The sequence below is a fragment of the Budorcas taxicolor genome, chromosome 8, assembly GCF_023091745.1.
Source record: "Budorcas taxicolor isolate Tak-1 chromosome 8, Takin1.1, whole genome shotgun sequence".
In the NCBI taxonomy this organism is placed as follows: domain Eukaryota; kingdom Metazoa; phylum Chordata; class Mammalia; order Artiodactyla; family Bovidae; genus Budorcas; species Budorcas taxicolor.
In genome coordinates, this window is record NC_068917.1 from 43,578,430 (window position 1) to 43,594,250 (window position 15,821).

At 41.1% G+C, this 15,821-nt stretch overlaps 1 protein-coding gene and 1 non-coding gene across 7 annotated transcripts in view; both read left to right on the forward strand.

Moving 5' to 3' along the window:
* GLIS3 (GLIS family zinc finger 3) overlaps positions 1–15,821 on the forward strand; it is a 493,388-nt gene that overhangs the window by 315,302 nt on the left and 162,265 nt on the right. The gene's annotated exons all lie outside the window — the stretch shown is intronic.
* Positions 11,244–11,316, forward strand: TRNAG-UCC (transfer RNA glycine (anticodon UCC)). Its single transcript has one exon. It is a non-coding gene; the product is annotated as a tRNA-Gly (tRNA).

The window sequence follows — 15,821 nt, forward strand, 5'->3', positions numbered from 1 at the left end:
TGTCTGACTCTGTGCGACCCCATGGACAGCAGCGCACCAGGCACCTCTGTCCACAGGATCCTCCAGGCAAGAATACTGGAGTGGGTTGCCATTTCCTTCTCCCTAGAAAAGCATCTATTTTTGCTTTATTAATATACACTTCCCTGGTGGCTCAAACGGTAAAGCATCTGCCTACAATGCAGGAGACCCAGGTTCAATCCCTGGGTCAGGAAGATCTCCTGGAGAAGGAAATGGCAACCCACTCCAGTATTCTTGCCTGGAAAATCCCATGGACAGAGGAACCTAGTAGGCTACAGTTCATGGGGTCGCAAACAGTCAGACACAACTGAGCAACTTCAATTTGACTTTCTTTTGCTTTATTGACTACGCCAAAGCCTTTGACTGTGTGGATCACAACGAACTGTGGACAACTCTTCAAGAGATGGGAATACCAGACCACCTGACCTGCCTCCTGAGAAATCTGTATGCAGGTTAAGAAGCAACAGTTAGAACTAGACATGGAACAACAGACTGGTTCCAGATCGGGAAAGGAGTACATCAAGGCTGCATATTGTCACCCTGTTTATTTAACTTATATGCAGAGTACATCATGCATGCAAAATGCCAGGCTGAATGAAGCACAAGCTGGAATCAAGATTGCTGGGAGAAATATCAATAACCTCAGATATGCAGATGACACCACCCTTATGGCAGAAAGCGAAGAAGAAATAAAGAACCTCGTGATGAAAGTGAAAGAGGAGAGTGAAAAAGTTGGCTTAAAACTCAACATTCAGAAAACTAAGATCATGGCATCTTGTCCAGTCAGTTCAGTTCAGTTTAGTTCAGTTGCTCAGTTGTGTCCGACTCTTTGCAACCCCATGGACTGTAGTACACCAGGCCTCCCTGTCTATCACCAACTCCCGGAGTTTACCCAAACTCATGTCCATTGAGTCCGTGATGTCATCCAGCCATCTTATCTTCTGTCATCCCCTTCTTCTCCCACCTTCAATCTTTCCCAGCATCAGGGTCATTTCAAATGAGTCAGCTCTTCACATCAGGTGGCCAAAATATTGGACTTTCAGCTTCAACATCAGTCCTTCCAAGGACTGATTTCCTTTAGGATTGACTGGTTTTATCTCCTTGCATTCCAAGGGAATCTCATGAGTCTTCTCCAACACCACAGATCAAATGCATCAGTTCTTTGGCACTCAGCTTTCTTTATGGTCCAGCACTCACAACCATACCTGACTACTTGGAAAACCATAGCTTTGACTATAGAGACCTTTGTTGGCAAAGTAATGCCTCTGCTTTTTAATATGCTATCTAGGTTGGTCGTAGTTTTTCTTCCAAGAAGCAACTATCTTTTAATTTCATGGCTACAGTTACCATCTGCAGCAATTTTAGAGCCCAAGAAAAGGAAGTCTGTCACTGTTTCCATTGTTTCCCCATCTATTTGCCGTGAAGTGATGGGACTGGATGCCATGATCTTTGTTTTTTGAATGTTGAGTTTTAGCCAGCTTTTTCACTCTTCTCTTTCACTTTCATCAAGATGCTCTTTAGCTCCTCTTTGTTTTCTGCCTAAGAGTGGTGTAATCTGCATTACTGATATTTGTTATTGATATTTCTCCCAGCAATCTTGATTTCAGCTTGTGCTTCATCCACCCGGGCATTTCACATGATGTATTCTTCATATAAGTTAAATAAGCAGGGTGACAATTTACAACCTGATGTACTCCTTTCCCAATTTGGAACCAATCCATTGTTCTATGTCTGGGTTCTAACTGCTGCTCCTTGACCTGAAAATAGGTTTTGCGGGAGGAAAGTAAAGTGGTCTGGTATTCCCATCTCTTTAAGAATTTCCCCACACTTTGGTGTGATCTACACAAACTCCACACAAACTTTGTTGGGATTTCTTATAGGAAAGCAAATCTTTCTCTTTGCTAAAATGTTTATTAGTTGAAAAATCTCTTACTGTTACTAGTTGACATAATTTATTAAAAAGAATAGTGATCCTGGTGGTAGCTGATGTATACCATAAAATCTGTGGTAGAAGATGATATTCTACAGAAGAACATACATTTGCCTTCTGGCCTCACACATCCATGTACCAGAAATTAGTGCCTTGCAATTAATGATCCCTAAAATTGTGAAATTCTTTTTCTGACACAAGAATTATATTTAATTTTGATTAAAATGTTGAGGAAGAATTTTCTGAGTGAATTAAGCTCTATGTGTAGGGAGTGTACCAAATATAAGAGAATGCTTTTTATTGCCTAAGAGAGCTCCTCACCTTAATTTTGACTCTGACTTTTTCTAGTTTAGGAGAGTTTGGCTCCTGTTTCATTCCTGGTGACATTTAAGAGCCAGTGACCCTGTAGTGACCCAGGCCTTGATTGTTGTACCTCCTTTCTGGCTGGCTACCTGAAGGCTTCTATAGATGACAGGAAAAATAGGGGAAGTTAGGATGAAAGCCAATTTCCTCTCTGTTTTTGAGAGAAGTCTTGATAAAGAAAAGAGTTTGAAACTATCCATTGGTTAAATATGTCAGTGGATATAGATTATTTTTGACAGGTTTAGCCTTTCTGTCTAACCAAAACATGAAAGAATCTTATATATTTATTAGTTTGTGCTTATTTAGACATTACATTTATAAAGCATCTTTTCCCGCATTCATAAAGGACCCCACTTTATCAGCAAGAAAAAAAAAAAAAAAAAGAAACTTCTTTGGTTTCCGTCATGGGCCACTTGTTAAAGAGGAATACAGTCAGACATATAAACACTGTAATATGTAGCAGAACATTTGATCTGTACAAGTCGGAATGACTGGAGCAGTAACAAGCTGTGTGGAGCCTGGCAGGGTAACCGTGGCTTTACTAGGGTAGGGGACCTGGTGGGGAGATGAAGTCTCCATGCCAAGAGCACCCTGGATAGGAGCCATATTTAATATAAAGGAGGGAGAAAAGAGACCAAAAGAGGCAGTGTAGTCAGTTGATTCCTGTCTTAATTTATGCAGCTGTGTAGGGGAAAAAAGTGAAGTAAAGGTACCCCATGCTGATAGAGGAAGGGCATATCATGGGAAAGAGTATATTTTGGAATGTCACATTCTTTTCTGTTCTCTGCTTTAGCAAGTAAATACAATAGCCCTACATGGAAACAGCAAAGGAATTAAAATGTGCCACTCTGAAAGCCTTAATAAAATCAGACAGACCAATCCAGGTTTTTCTTTTTAAGTACAAGCAATTACTTTGTATGTAGAATAAGATTAAAGTTGTTCCATGATTTCCTCCCTCCCTCTGTGACAAAAATGCAGGCTCAGAGCCTGCTGGAAACCTCTAGAAACTTTTGAGATATCTCTCAGGGTTTTGAATGTCCTTCTGTAAAAGAATTTACCAGCAAGTGGCTGGGCCTCCACCTGGGAAGGATATGTCTTCTGGCCCTGCCTGGTTAGGGGATATGATAGAAGACATCTCATGACAAGGATTAGCTTATGTGATGCCTCCCACAGGCCCAGAAAACCAGACAGCCAAGTCACAGTACCTAGCCAGGGTTCCTGGCGTGGACCTAGGTTTGTTGTAAACTATGGATAGCCAGGTTCTCTTACAGAGTCTCTTGTTAGAAAACCTCCAAGAAATATGAATATGCTAGCCAAAGGCCTTCTATCCATCTGCCCATTTACCCAATCCTCCATCCAGTGAATTTTGAATTCCTTATTCATTCAGAGTGTTGGGAAGATCTTTGTACTAACTTGATTAAAGTCAATCAGAAGCCACAGACAGCCTGGGAGTTTACTCTTAGGTCACCTCTGTTGCAGTGCTCTGTCAGTGACCAAAGGAAGAGTTCTAGCTCTCCCCTGCCGAAAGTACTACACCCATTCACTATCAGTGAGACACATTTTCAAAAGAACATGTAAGGTTAGTCTCTACATACTTTTTGATTTTCAGAATGATAAATATCCTGATAAACTGGCAAAGTGATAAGTGTATGACTCCAAACCATCCCTAAAATGGACAAACAGCTCTTCACACATCCAGGGAAGCAGAATTGCACCCAGGCAAACAGGACAGAAATCTCCTTGGCTTCACTGCTTTGTCTCAGCCACTAGTAGGTGAGCCTGGGCAAAACAGCAGGTCTTTGGAATTTGACTTTTGTTTGTCCCTCCTCTTCTTTGCATTTTATCTCTGCAGTTTGATCCATTGCCTGCTGCTCTTTCCGGTCTCTAGTAATCCAGTGCCATTTGTTTTATTTGCCCCTTTCCAAAAAACGACTCTGACACCAGCCCATTTGCCTTCTCAACTGACAAGCATTTATTCCACATAGTTGCCATGTGTTGCCTCCTACTGCTTGCATTTTAATCTTTTTCTTTCAAGTGGAAATGAAAGTCAAGACCCCAGGGACACTAGGAGGTGTTTCTTCCCAGAAATGATTCCACAGTGGGCCAACTTTCGCTGTTGAGGATCCTAAAGGTTTTCTATGACTTCCTACTCTGTAAGGCCAACTTGCGTCCCCTGTTCCTCCACTGCAACTAGGCCACTTCTCAGCCTGCTCTCACCCCATGCACGCTGTAAGTGCCTGCTCAGCCCTGCCTTTGCCCAGGGTGGTGAACTTTCTCTTTTATTCCCTGCCGTAACAAATTGTTCAAGGCCTCTTTAGTCCTAACTGCTCCGTGATCCTTATGTTGTTGTTTAGTTGCTCAGTTGTGTCCGACTCTTTGAAACCCCATGAACTGCAGCACACCAGGCTTCCCTGTCCCTCACCATCTTCTGGAGTTTGCTCAAACTCATGTCCATTGAGTTGGTGATGCCATCCAACCATCTCATCCTCTGTCATTCTCCTCTCCTCCTGCCTTCAATCTTTCCCAGCATCAGAGTCTTTTCCAATGAGTCGGCTCTTCACTCATAGTATTGGCCAACATATTGGAGCTTCAGCTTTTCAGCATCAGTCCTTCCAATGAATATTCAGAGTTGATTTCCTTTAGGATTGACTGGTTTGATCATTATGATCTGCTGTCTACTCCCAATTCATGCCTCCAAAGAGCCTCTGTATTGATGAGGAAGAGGAACCAACATGTAAATTTGACCCCGTCCTTCTAATCTCTCTGGAGGCCCTGGAGAGAAATGAAGTAATAATAATGAAGAGATAAATTCTTGGACCTGCCTGGAAATTCAAGATATCTAAGGTTAGAATTGAACTGTACCTCACTCATCAGAATTAATTTTGATCACTTTGAAGTATGAAGATTTCTCATGTAAAATAATCTTACACAAGGCAACTTTTACTAAGATACACCTGGACCAATAATTTTTACATCACATATCTTCATATTCTTGAGATATTCCTTCTTTATGCATTATTTAGTTACTTTTTATATGTGGCCATATTTATTGAGTATGCTTTTTTGAGATTAACCTTTTTCTACTAAATTGTAAATTCTGTGAGAGTAATGACCCGCCTTTTTATTGTACATTGTCCCTAACACTACGCACTGCTCTTCCTGTGAATGCAGAAATATTTAGAGTATACTGTCTCTTACTGTCACTAAGCCTGCTGATTTTATGTTCAATATGCCATCAAGATGAGTGTTCAAATCGTGTCTTTCAATTTTGGAACCAGCAATAGATGCCTGGAGCTCATCAGGATGGAAGTGGCAACCCATTCCAGTATTCCTGCCTGGAGAACCCCACGGAGAGAGGAGCCTGGCAGGCTAATATCCAAGGAGTCACAAGGAGTCAGACAGGACTGAGCGACTAACACTTTCACTTTAAGGAACAGGACAGAGAGGAGAGAAGGACAGAGGAAGAGGAAGGAGTTTGGGGTAAGAAAAGCAAGGGTATTTTGCAGAACTTTTCACCCCATAGAGAGACAGTGAATGTCTCCGATGTGTCAGAACCTCTGCTAGTAACTAGGAGTAGTGCAACTATAATCAACATACCCAAGATCTCTGCTTTCATGGAGCCTGCAGCCCTCTGAGAGATACTAATATAATACAGATTTATTTACTTAAAATGAGTCAAGAGTCACAAAAGAAAAGTAAAATGGTGCTTCGAGAGTATTTTAAGAGTGGGGGGATTCTACTGAAGAGCTTTACTGAGAGATTAATCGAGATTCAACCGGCCTTAAACTAATCTGAAGTGCTTTTTTCTCAGCATCAGTGAGAAACACCATACTCATGTCAGGAAGAATTTTCCAGCCCCAGGAACCCATGGCATATTTATAGCCTCTTTGACGTCAGCTTGTCAAGCAGCATCTTTAACACAGCCTGCTCCACAGAAACATCTCACACTCATTGCAGGCTGTGGTGGCACTGAAGCCAAGCTTCCCGCGGTCTCCATTTCAGTAGAGCAGGGGATGCTGGGAGTCCGTCCACCCAGAGCACACTGTTAGCACAAGTGTTGCAAATGAGCCGAAAGACAACAGCAGCTCTGATTCCCTGGAGTCTGGAGGTACTTCCCTGGCCAACTGGCCTCATATGTAAACCTCTAACCTTGGAACTGGTTGTTGGTAACTGATTGAGAGGCTTAATTCTATGGTCTCATTGTATTTTTTAAATAGTGATGATGACATACAATTTTTTTAGACTCTTAATACACTTCCAAATTTTTAGAATTTTTGCCAAATAATAGCATATCAGGTCTAATCAGCAGGAGTGTGATGGTGCTTGTTATTGGGATGCTGCATGTTACAGAAATGTGTGCAAAAAAAAGAGAGAGAGAGAGAGAGAGAGAGATAGGATATATTATGCTGCAGAAGAATGATGTTATTCACAAATGAAAGCTCAAATAGAATATTAAAATGAAGGCTATGAAGAAGCAATAAAGAGAAGGTGAGCCTTGGTTATATAACTAACTGGACCTAGGAATTCAGCCAAACAAGTTTCTACCACTGCCTTACTTGAATTAGCTCCCAGGAACAATCAAGGTGATTTGATTTAGTGTACAATTCCACACATGAAAGCTCCGGATAAGAAATTATATCATGTTCATTATGAAAAATCATAATAGCCCATAGCACATCTGTAAGCTCAATGTCAGTTTTCTCTGTGCAGAGAGGGAACTGTGTTCATGTGGCAGTGCTTTAGTCACCTCAGATCTTTTGTTCTGAGGAATAGGGCCTTTTTTTGGCTTTCCTTGATGAGTTTCTGAAACTTCTATCAAGCATGCTGCTGCTGCTGCTGCTAAGTCACTTCAGTCGTGTCTGACTCTGTGCAACCCCATAGATGGCAGCCCACCAGGCTCCCCCGTCCCTGGGATTCTCCAGGCAAGAACACTGGAGTGGGTTGCCATTTCCTTCTCCAATGCATGAAAGTGAAAAGGGAAAGTGAAGTCGCTCAGTCGTGTCCGACTCTTAGCGAACCCATGGACTGCAGCCTACCAGGCTCCTCCGTCCATGGGATTTTCCAGGCAAGAGTACTGGAGTGGGGTGCCATTGCCTTCTCTGCCTATCAAGCATAATTGCTTCTAAATGGACCAGCACTCCAAGTCATAACCCATGTGAGATCTAGAATTAGGGAGAAGTGGCTGGTTCAATGTGTCAGGAAGGGCTCTGTTGAGGGGGTGACATTTGTGCTGCATCTTTGAGGACATGCGAGTTACGCTCAGAGCACAGAGGTGGACAAGAAGCATTTTCTCTGCAAGAAGGAGCAGTATGTGGTAAAGCACAGAAATGCAGTATCTGTAGGAAAGAGCTGTTAGGGGTGCCTAAAAGAGAAAATCATGGCAGCAAGGGGTGGGTGAGGGGACGTGCCAGCTTCATGTGCTTGCCTCAAGACTTTCTCCTGAAAGAAATGAAGATAAATGCAGCCTTTTAAAGTAGTCAAATAATGGAATCACATACATTTTTCAGGGAATTCTGATGGCAAGCAAGAAACCAAAGACAGTAAGAGATATCATGCAGCCAGTGTAGGAGATGCTGAAAAACCAAGGTGTTATGTGGCAGTGGGGAATGCAGGTGGGAACAAGGTGGAGAGGAACTTAGGAGAAGCTGGGTCAGAACCTTTATCTGGGGAGATACACTGTGTTCATTGTAGGAGGTCAGATACTTAGAATGGTTGCAGGAGCTGTAGTCAGCTATGACTTGTACTCCTTTTAGTCCTTGGGACTTGGAATCTGAACTTTTCCCTTCAGCTGCAAGACTGACAGAATTTATTTGAGGTTTTTTGTGCAGTTGGCACTATGCTAAGAGTCTCACTGGTGCTATGTAAATATGTCTTTATTGCAGAGCTACCATGTAAATATTAATGTTATCTCCATTGTATGGATGAGGAAATTGAGGCCCCCAAAGCTACATAGTTTTACCAGGGCTTCAACCCTGTGTTCAGACCCTAGAGTCCATTGTCTCAGTTCAGTTCAGTTCAGTTGCTCAGCCATGTCTGACTCTCTGCAACCCTATGGACTGCAGCACGCCAGGCTGCCCTGTCCATCACTAACTCCTGGAGCTTGCTCAAACTCATGTCCATTGAGTCAGTAATGCCATCCAACCATCTCATCCTCTGCTGTCCCTTTCTCCTCCTGCCTTCAATCTTTCTTGAAAGCAAGAGTCCATTGTCTACCCTGCCCCCACCATACTCCCTGCCTAATAGATTTCTTGGTTTCCCCATAGGTATATAAAAACAGAAAGTTCCAAATAGAACCTCCTGTGTCCTGATTGCATCTCTCCATTCTCCTCTATTTTTTTAATTTTTGTTTTTATTTAAATTTATTTATTTTAATTGGAGGCTAATTACTTTATAATATTGTATTGGTTTTGCCATATATATATTTTTTATCTTATTAATGACAACACTCTTTTGTTTTACTAATTTTTCTAGTTTTACTGAAACTCTGCCTTTTCTGTCTCCCTCTTGTCCATACCAGTTGGTCACCACCCCCAAACAGTTTCTCCTTCTATATGAAAGGAAAACCAGCCTTGCCTCTCAAACCCTCTATTCCTTATAAGTGCTTTGCAGTCTGTGAATTCCTGTCACTCTCACCTTCTCCATTGGATTGTAAACTCCTTACAGGTAGGGATTATGTTGTACGCATTTTTTCATGCCTTTTTGTCTTCTGACATTCACTGTATCTTAGCAGTAGTAGTATATAATCCATTTACTAACTGATTTAGTCAAGAGAGCCTATAACTATATAATGAAGCTTTAATTGTGGTTAACTATTTGTTTATTTTTGTGTTAACCTAAATTGGGAGTATAGTTGGGGGTGTGTGCACTGCAGAATAGCCACCTCTAACTAGAGAACAGTGGGTTAGACTGAGTTGAGGATTGGTTTACAAAAGGGCAGATTTCTGTAGGAAAAACATCTGGACTTCATCTGTGACTCAAGTGTTAGGCAGTTTCAAGATCCAGTATAGTGTATGAAGTGCTACAAAGTTCCAAAGCCAAGCAGCTCACCCCTCCATGTCTTTACTCAATGTCAGTTACACTTGCCAACTTAAGGGGACATAAGTTGTATTACCAGACTGTCCCCAGAAGAGGATCTGTTCTCTTTTTTCTCTCATATTCTTCACTCACCCTACATGTTAAAATTACATGTGTCATAGTCTGGGTTTTTAATTAAGAAGGGAAGTGAATTTCATATTAAGTTACTTTAAAATTTGCAGATGTTATTTTTATAATGAAATAACCCCTTTTTATTTACAAGTGAAATTTTAGTTTTCTCAACTTTTCTCTCCTGTATCTATCTAGTGATCATTTTAAATCTGTCATCACATGATCTCCATTTCTGCCTTCCCTGTCATGTTTGAAAATGTCTATGTTAGTGTCCAGTGGCATGGTTCAATGTTCCACTCAACCATTAGAATCGTGGTCAGTATATGGGTCTATGCTGTATTTTATACTGTAAAACTTCATTAATTTGGATTCTGTTGCCTTAGATTTGTGGTAATTTAGGCCTGGCAAATGTAACTGACATTGAGTAAAATGTCTAGCCTTTTGTGTATAAAATTGTCCTTTTTCCACTAATTTTCAAAATGTTAGAGCTGAAGGAACCATGAGAGCTTGTCATATATACCTTACTTGACAGATAAGGAAACCAAGTCACAGAGGGTGAAAGAACAGTTGAAAGTAACAAAGCCTTGATCTTCTATCTTCAGATTCTCAAGAGAACATGTAAAAAAAAAAAAAACTTAAAAAAAATTCCAAAGTAGTTCTCACTTTGAACCCTATAATGATGCAAGCAAGGCTTTCTTATCCACTGTCTTTTGACCCCACCTCATCTCATATTATCCTTATATGCCAACAGGACTCTATATCCTTATATGCCAACAGGAAGTATCTCTATATCCTTATATGCCAACAGGACTTCAGTCAATCTAGAAATAACTCTGGAGCCATCATTATACAAGAAATACATCTCCTCACACTGCTTTTCCTCAAAGACAACCCCAAAGTGGCCACTTCCGGCAGAATGAAAAAGAGAAGAAAGCTATGTGGTCCCCTTCTTTCACAGCTGATGGTGCACCCTGGAGCCAGAGCTGGCTACCTTCTTCTGCCAGCAAGCCCTTAGTTGAGCCACCAACCCCTTAAAATTGGCTCCCAAGTTGACCTTGGATCTTGCAAGTTCTTGAATTTCCTGGGCAAGCTCAAGGAATTGGCCGTGAACAACTGCCACTCTGAAGGCTCTTTCCATTGTAAGCCTTGTCTCAAAATTTTGGAAAAGCACTAGTTAAGGTCAAAAGGGATCTTTTACCAGAAGCTCTAAAACAATGATGAGCCTCCTTTGGGGATATGGATGGCTTTGGGGCTAATGAAATCTATGGATACCCCTCCTACCCTATCCCCAAATACAAAGATCCAAATTAACACACACACATAAAATCACACAGCTTTGTGTGCTATTTCAAGAGATCTATGGATTCTCTGAGTATAAAAATCAGTTTCCTTAACCTAGAGAGTTCAAATTTCTAATGAGCATTATGTAAATTTATTTAGCACTGTATGGTTAATGATACCTTTGACATATATTAAACATTTGATCTGAAATATACTCATGTGGTAGGTTTATTTGTCCCATTTAATAGATGTAAAATAATAGCAATGATAACAGTATTATTATTGTTTATTGCTAACATTTATTATTTGCTGTGTGCAAGCTACTCCTCTAAGCTCTTTACATGTAATGACTCCCCTTTATAATGTCCTTTGGAGGTAGGAACTATTATTAACCGTATTGCAAAGGTCTTCACACTAAAGCAGGATAGTAGGGTGTTCACGGGATAAAGAGAGCTTCAGGACCATGGATGGGACTGAGTGGAATCTAAAACATCTTCCAGGGACTTCCCTGGTGGTCCAGTGGTTAAGACTCTGCACTTCCACTGCATGGGGCACAGGTTCAATCCCTGGTCAGGGAACTAAGATCCCACATGCCATGTGGCATGGCCAGAAACATAAATGAAACATCTTTCAGAGTCTGTGAATCATTCTTCATTTTGGTCAGTACAGTTTCCCTATGACGAACAATCTCCAACCAATTCTTTAACAACTGAATCTCTTACTCAAGTGCATTGCCCCGGGGGAGACTACCCAATATTGTCCCAAATTTTAATAGATAACATGCCCAACCCCTGGCTGAACTGGTCCCTGTGGTTTCTGTAGAGAGTGGCCAGCTCCTGGATTTCTCCTTGGACTCATACTACTTTATGATGAAGAACTAATTCTCCTAAAATAAGTTGGGGTGAATTGCAAAGGGGGAATGAATATTGGGCAGCTAAAAATGATAAATTGATGATCTGTTATTATCCCTTCCAACCATGGGATTTTGTTACATGATGATTCTGTGCCATTCCTTGGTTGAGTGATGGAATGAGTTAATATGATTGAGTCCATGCCAGATGTCCAGTGCCAGCAGCTGGAACTGAGGCTGAATCCACACCCTGGGTCCAGAGAGCCCACCACATGAAAGGATACAGGAAGCCAAGCCTGTTTTCCTTAAAAAATAAAAAAGGTAGTTGAGCTAACCACCATATTAATATAAACTATTTTCATGGGAAAAAAAATTTATGTGTGGGGCAATGGGCCATAGTAAAAACTTTATTTTATTTTTAATTAAATGCTGGTTTTTCAGATGCCCTTGGGCCATACTAATACGTGAAGAGTAAATTCGGAACTTGTTGGGTTTTTACAAGGATTTATTGTGTAAAAGCAGCTCTTTGCTCCACTGTAGTTGGTCTGAGTACCCAGTCACTTTAGCCATAAGCAACACATGTGGGGCTGAGCTTTTTATTCAGCACACCTCACAACATCTATTCATGTATTTGCATCCAGATTTGATATTTTTACTGGGAAGGTCATGAATATAGACTGCTCCCCACACATGCACACTCCCACACACTTTCACCCCCACTTTTGGCACTTCACACCCTGAATAGGCACCTCAGTGAAGCAGTCAAATTGCTGTAGTTAGGGCATCGTTGATCCCGTGCAGGTAGAAGTTGCATGACAGGGTGGGAAGAACACAGGCTCTGAAGCCAGGCATATCTGACACCCAATCAAAAACGCTGTTCATTTAAAAAAAATTCTCTTTTTCCTCTGTGTTTCATTTTAGATATTCTCTATTGCTGTGTCTTCAGCCTCACTAGTCTTTGCTTCTTCAATGTCAAGTCTGCGGTTAATCCTTTACAGTGTAATTTTCTTATGAGACATTGCAATGTTCATCTCTAGAAGTTCACCTTTTTAGATATCTTCCATGTTTCTTAACTCTTTTAATATAAAGAATATAGTTGTAATAACTATTTTAATGGTTCTGCCTGATAACTCTAACATCTGTACCATCTATCAATACATCAAAGCCAGATTGATTTTTTTCCACATTATGAGTCATGTTTTCCTAATTCTTTGCATTCCTTATAGTTTTTGATCAGATGCCAGACAATGTAAATTTATCTCGTTGGGTGTGTGATATTTTTTCATTCCTGTAAATATTCTTGAGCTCTGCTCTGGGGAATAGTTGAATCGCTTGCAAATGGTGTGGTCCTTTCCAGTCTTGTTTTGTCAGGTAGCCCTGCAGCAGTGTCCCGTCTCGGGCTGACTCTTCCTCCCTGCTGAGGATGACTGTCCTGAGTCCTCACTGTCACCTGGCATCCTGTGAACGCTAAGCTTTCTGTCTGAGTGGCAGGCATACTAGGGTCCCTCTGAGAGTTCCCAGCACTGCTTCCTCTAACCCTTCAGTGTTACCTTCGCACTCAGTTTGTTCACATGCATGCATTTACTTATCAGTTCTCAGCTGAACACTTGAGGGGACCTCGTACAAATCTCTTTCTGGACCATCCTCTTCTCTGTACATTTCTCTATTCTGTCCTGTAAACTCTAGCTGCCTCGTATCCACTTGCTCTGTTTCCCCAACTTAGAGAGTCTACTGCCTTCTGCCTGGGACCATCTTCCCAGTGCTGCAACCCAGAAATTTTCTTAAAGCAGTCAGCCGGGGCAGTAGGAGGCCTCACTTCATTTCTTCTTTATCTTAGGAATCCCTACTTTTCATTGCCTGGTGTCCAGTGTCTGGAAAAGTGTCTGTTGTATATATTTTGTCTGGGATACGTGTGTATATTTCAGGTCAGAGAGTAAACCTGTCCTTTTTAGTCCATCTTGACTGTAAATTAATGAAAAGTGTGACATATATGAAGAGGGTACCACTCAAGGATTTTATAGTCTTCTTGCATAGTTACTGATTTCACTCAAAGATAAAATTCCCATAGTAAATTATTTTCATGTGGGTTGGTACACCTTCCTTCCTTCCCTCCATTTTTCCATCTTTACTTCCTCCCTTCCTTCCTCCCTTTTTTAAATGCAGTAGTGGCTGGCATGTTTCGGGTTCCTCAGTTATTCACTTTTCACAAATACTAATTGAGCATCTACTGGATACCATATGTACTACAAGGCACCCACGATATAAAGAGTGATATGATGGTTCTTGCCCCAGACTAACCATCATGTGGTCATTGGTTGAAAATTTCCCCCTAAAACCCTCATGAGCCAATTTTTTGGCATATACCCTGTGAGTTGCCATTTTGAATGAGAAAAACAAAGGCTTTTAAAAAGAAAGGAAGATAACATTTGACTAGCAAGTCTTATGAACAATGTTTGGACAATGTTGGCCAAAATAAGTTTGTTCAAGTTTTTCCATAACAGATTATGGAAAAATCAAAATGAACTTTTTGGCAACCCAATCGAAGGTACTCAGTAAATATGTATTATTTGAATGAATGAAAGTTATCTGTAAATGTAATAATCATATTGATGATTTTAAGACCATATTTAGCTCAGTATGGCTTGAAGGGATTTGAAGATAATTTTCCATCTCACTTGCAAAGCAGTTTAATTGAAATTATGTACTGCACCATTGATTTACTTCTGTCAGTGTGGCTGACGCTGGGGCCATGGCAGTCAGTAGACTTGGTTCTTGTCCTCCGAGCTTATGGTCTGGAAGTGTGTGAAGCACTGGCTGTGTTACAGCACCTAGGCGTGTCTTTATCCCAGACTCATTGAGTCAGGGAAGGCTTCCAGGAGGAGATGATGGCTAAGCTGCAGTCTGAACAAATGATGCCTTTGGGGAAGAGGAAACTTTTGAATGAATTTAGTTGTTCCAAGACATAAACTACAGCTTTAGAAGCTAGAGTCAGACTTTGATATCCACTGTCTACTTCTGTCCTCACTAATAGGTTTCAAATAAAATCAGGTGAGCCATCAAGGTGAAATCACTTTGCAATCGTGTACAGTACAATATCTTGCCAATACCTGGTTGAAATGAAAAGACCTAAAGTCCTATCCTGTTTAATACAAAATTCATTAAAAAGTATCCCAGCAGAGGTCTGAACCCAGAAGGCTAAGGTCTTAACAAATGCTTGTTTCATTGAATTGAGGACATAAACTCTGAGAGGTGGCAAGGAGAGAAACTGGGGAATCTGCTGCCTCCCTCCACTCAGTTCTGGGCTGCTGCCCGAGTTCATCTTTCTTCAGTTCATCCAGCTCTGCAACAAAGGAGCGCTTCAGTTCAGCAGAGCAGCACAGAGCTTACACGCATGCTGAGCAGGAGGGCTGTTGAGAGAGACTGTGTAGTCAACACAGAGTGCTCATTGAAATGCCAAGTGTCACTACTTTGGCATTTAATTATCTGAGTTGCTGGCAGCTGGAAATAGGAAGCAAGCAGGAAAAAGGAAGAAAGGCAGTGAGGAGCAGAAGGCAAAACTGGACAGTGATCTGATGGAGATAGTTGGCCAGGAGCAATACTTTCTAAGCACATCCTTAAAAAACACTCACTGTGTGTCAACTGTTAGAATTATCTACATTTTTGAGAAGAAATCTCAGTTAAAATGCCTTACAGCTTTTAGGAAATCACCACTTGGAACCTACAGAGGCACAATCAATGAACTCTTAAAGTGAAGATCGTTTTAGGTTATGTTCAGTGTGGGCTGTCAAAGGTGTCTAAACACAGCAAGGTCATGTGGGAAAGGCATTCAAACAAAGCAATGCCAGTGCTGTGGGAGTCCTGTCAAATTTGAACTAAAATGACTTGGCAGCCTGCTGGTCTTACTCATCTCTGGTGGAATAGAGAGATGTGGGCTCTGGAGGTGGCAGAGAAGGATTTTAATCCCAGCCTTGCCACTTACATCATGAATTTGGGTTTGTGTGTATGTTGTCAGTTCCCTCAACACTTAAATCCTAAAACACTTAAAGCTTCCATCAGAAGCTTTCATTGTTTCAGTGCTAGCCTAAAAGTTACTTTCTGTAATACCTAGCACAGAGCTGATTATACTGGGGGATATATTTAGAAAAACAAATTCTTTTTAAAGCAGCAGATACTTTTTGGTAAGCAAAATATTATGCAGGGCATTTGTGTCTGAAACCAACAGAAGGAGCTGGC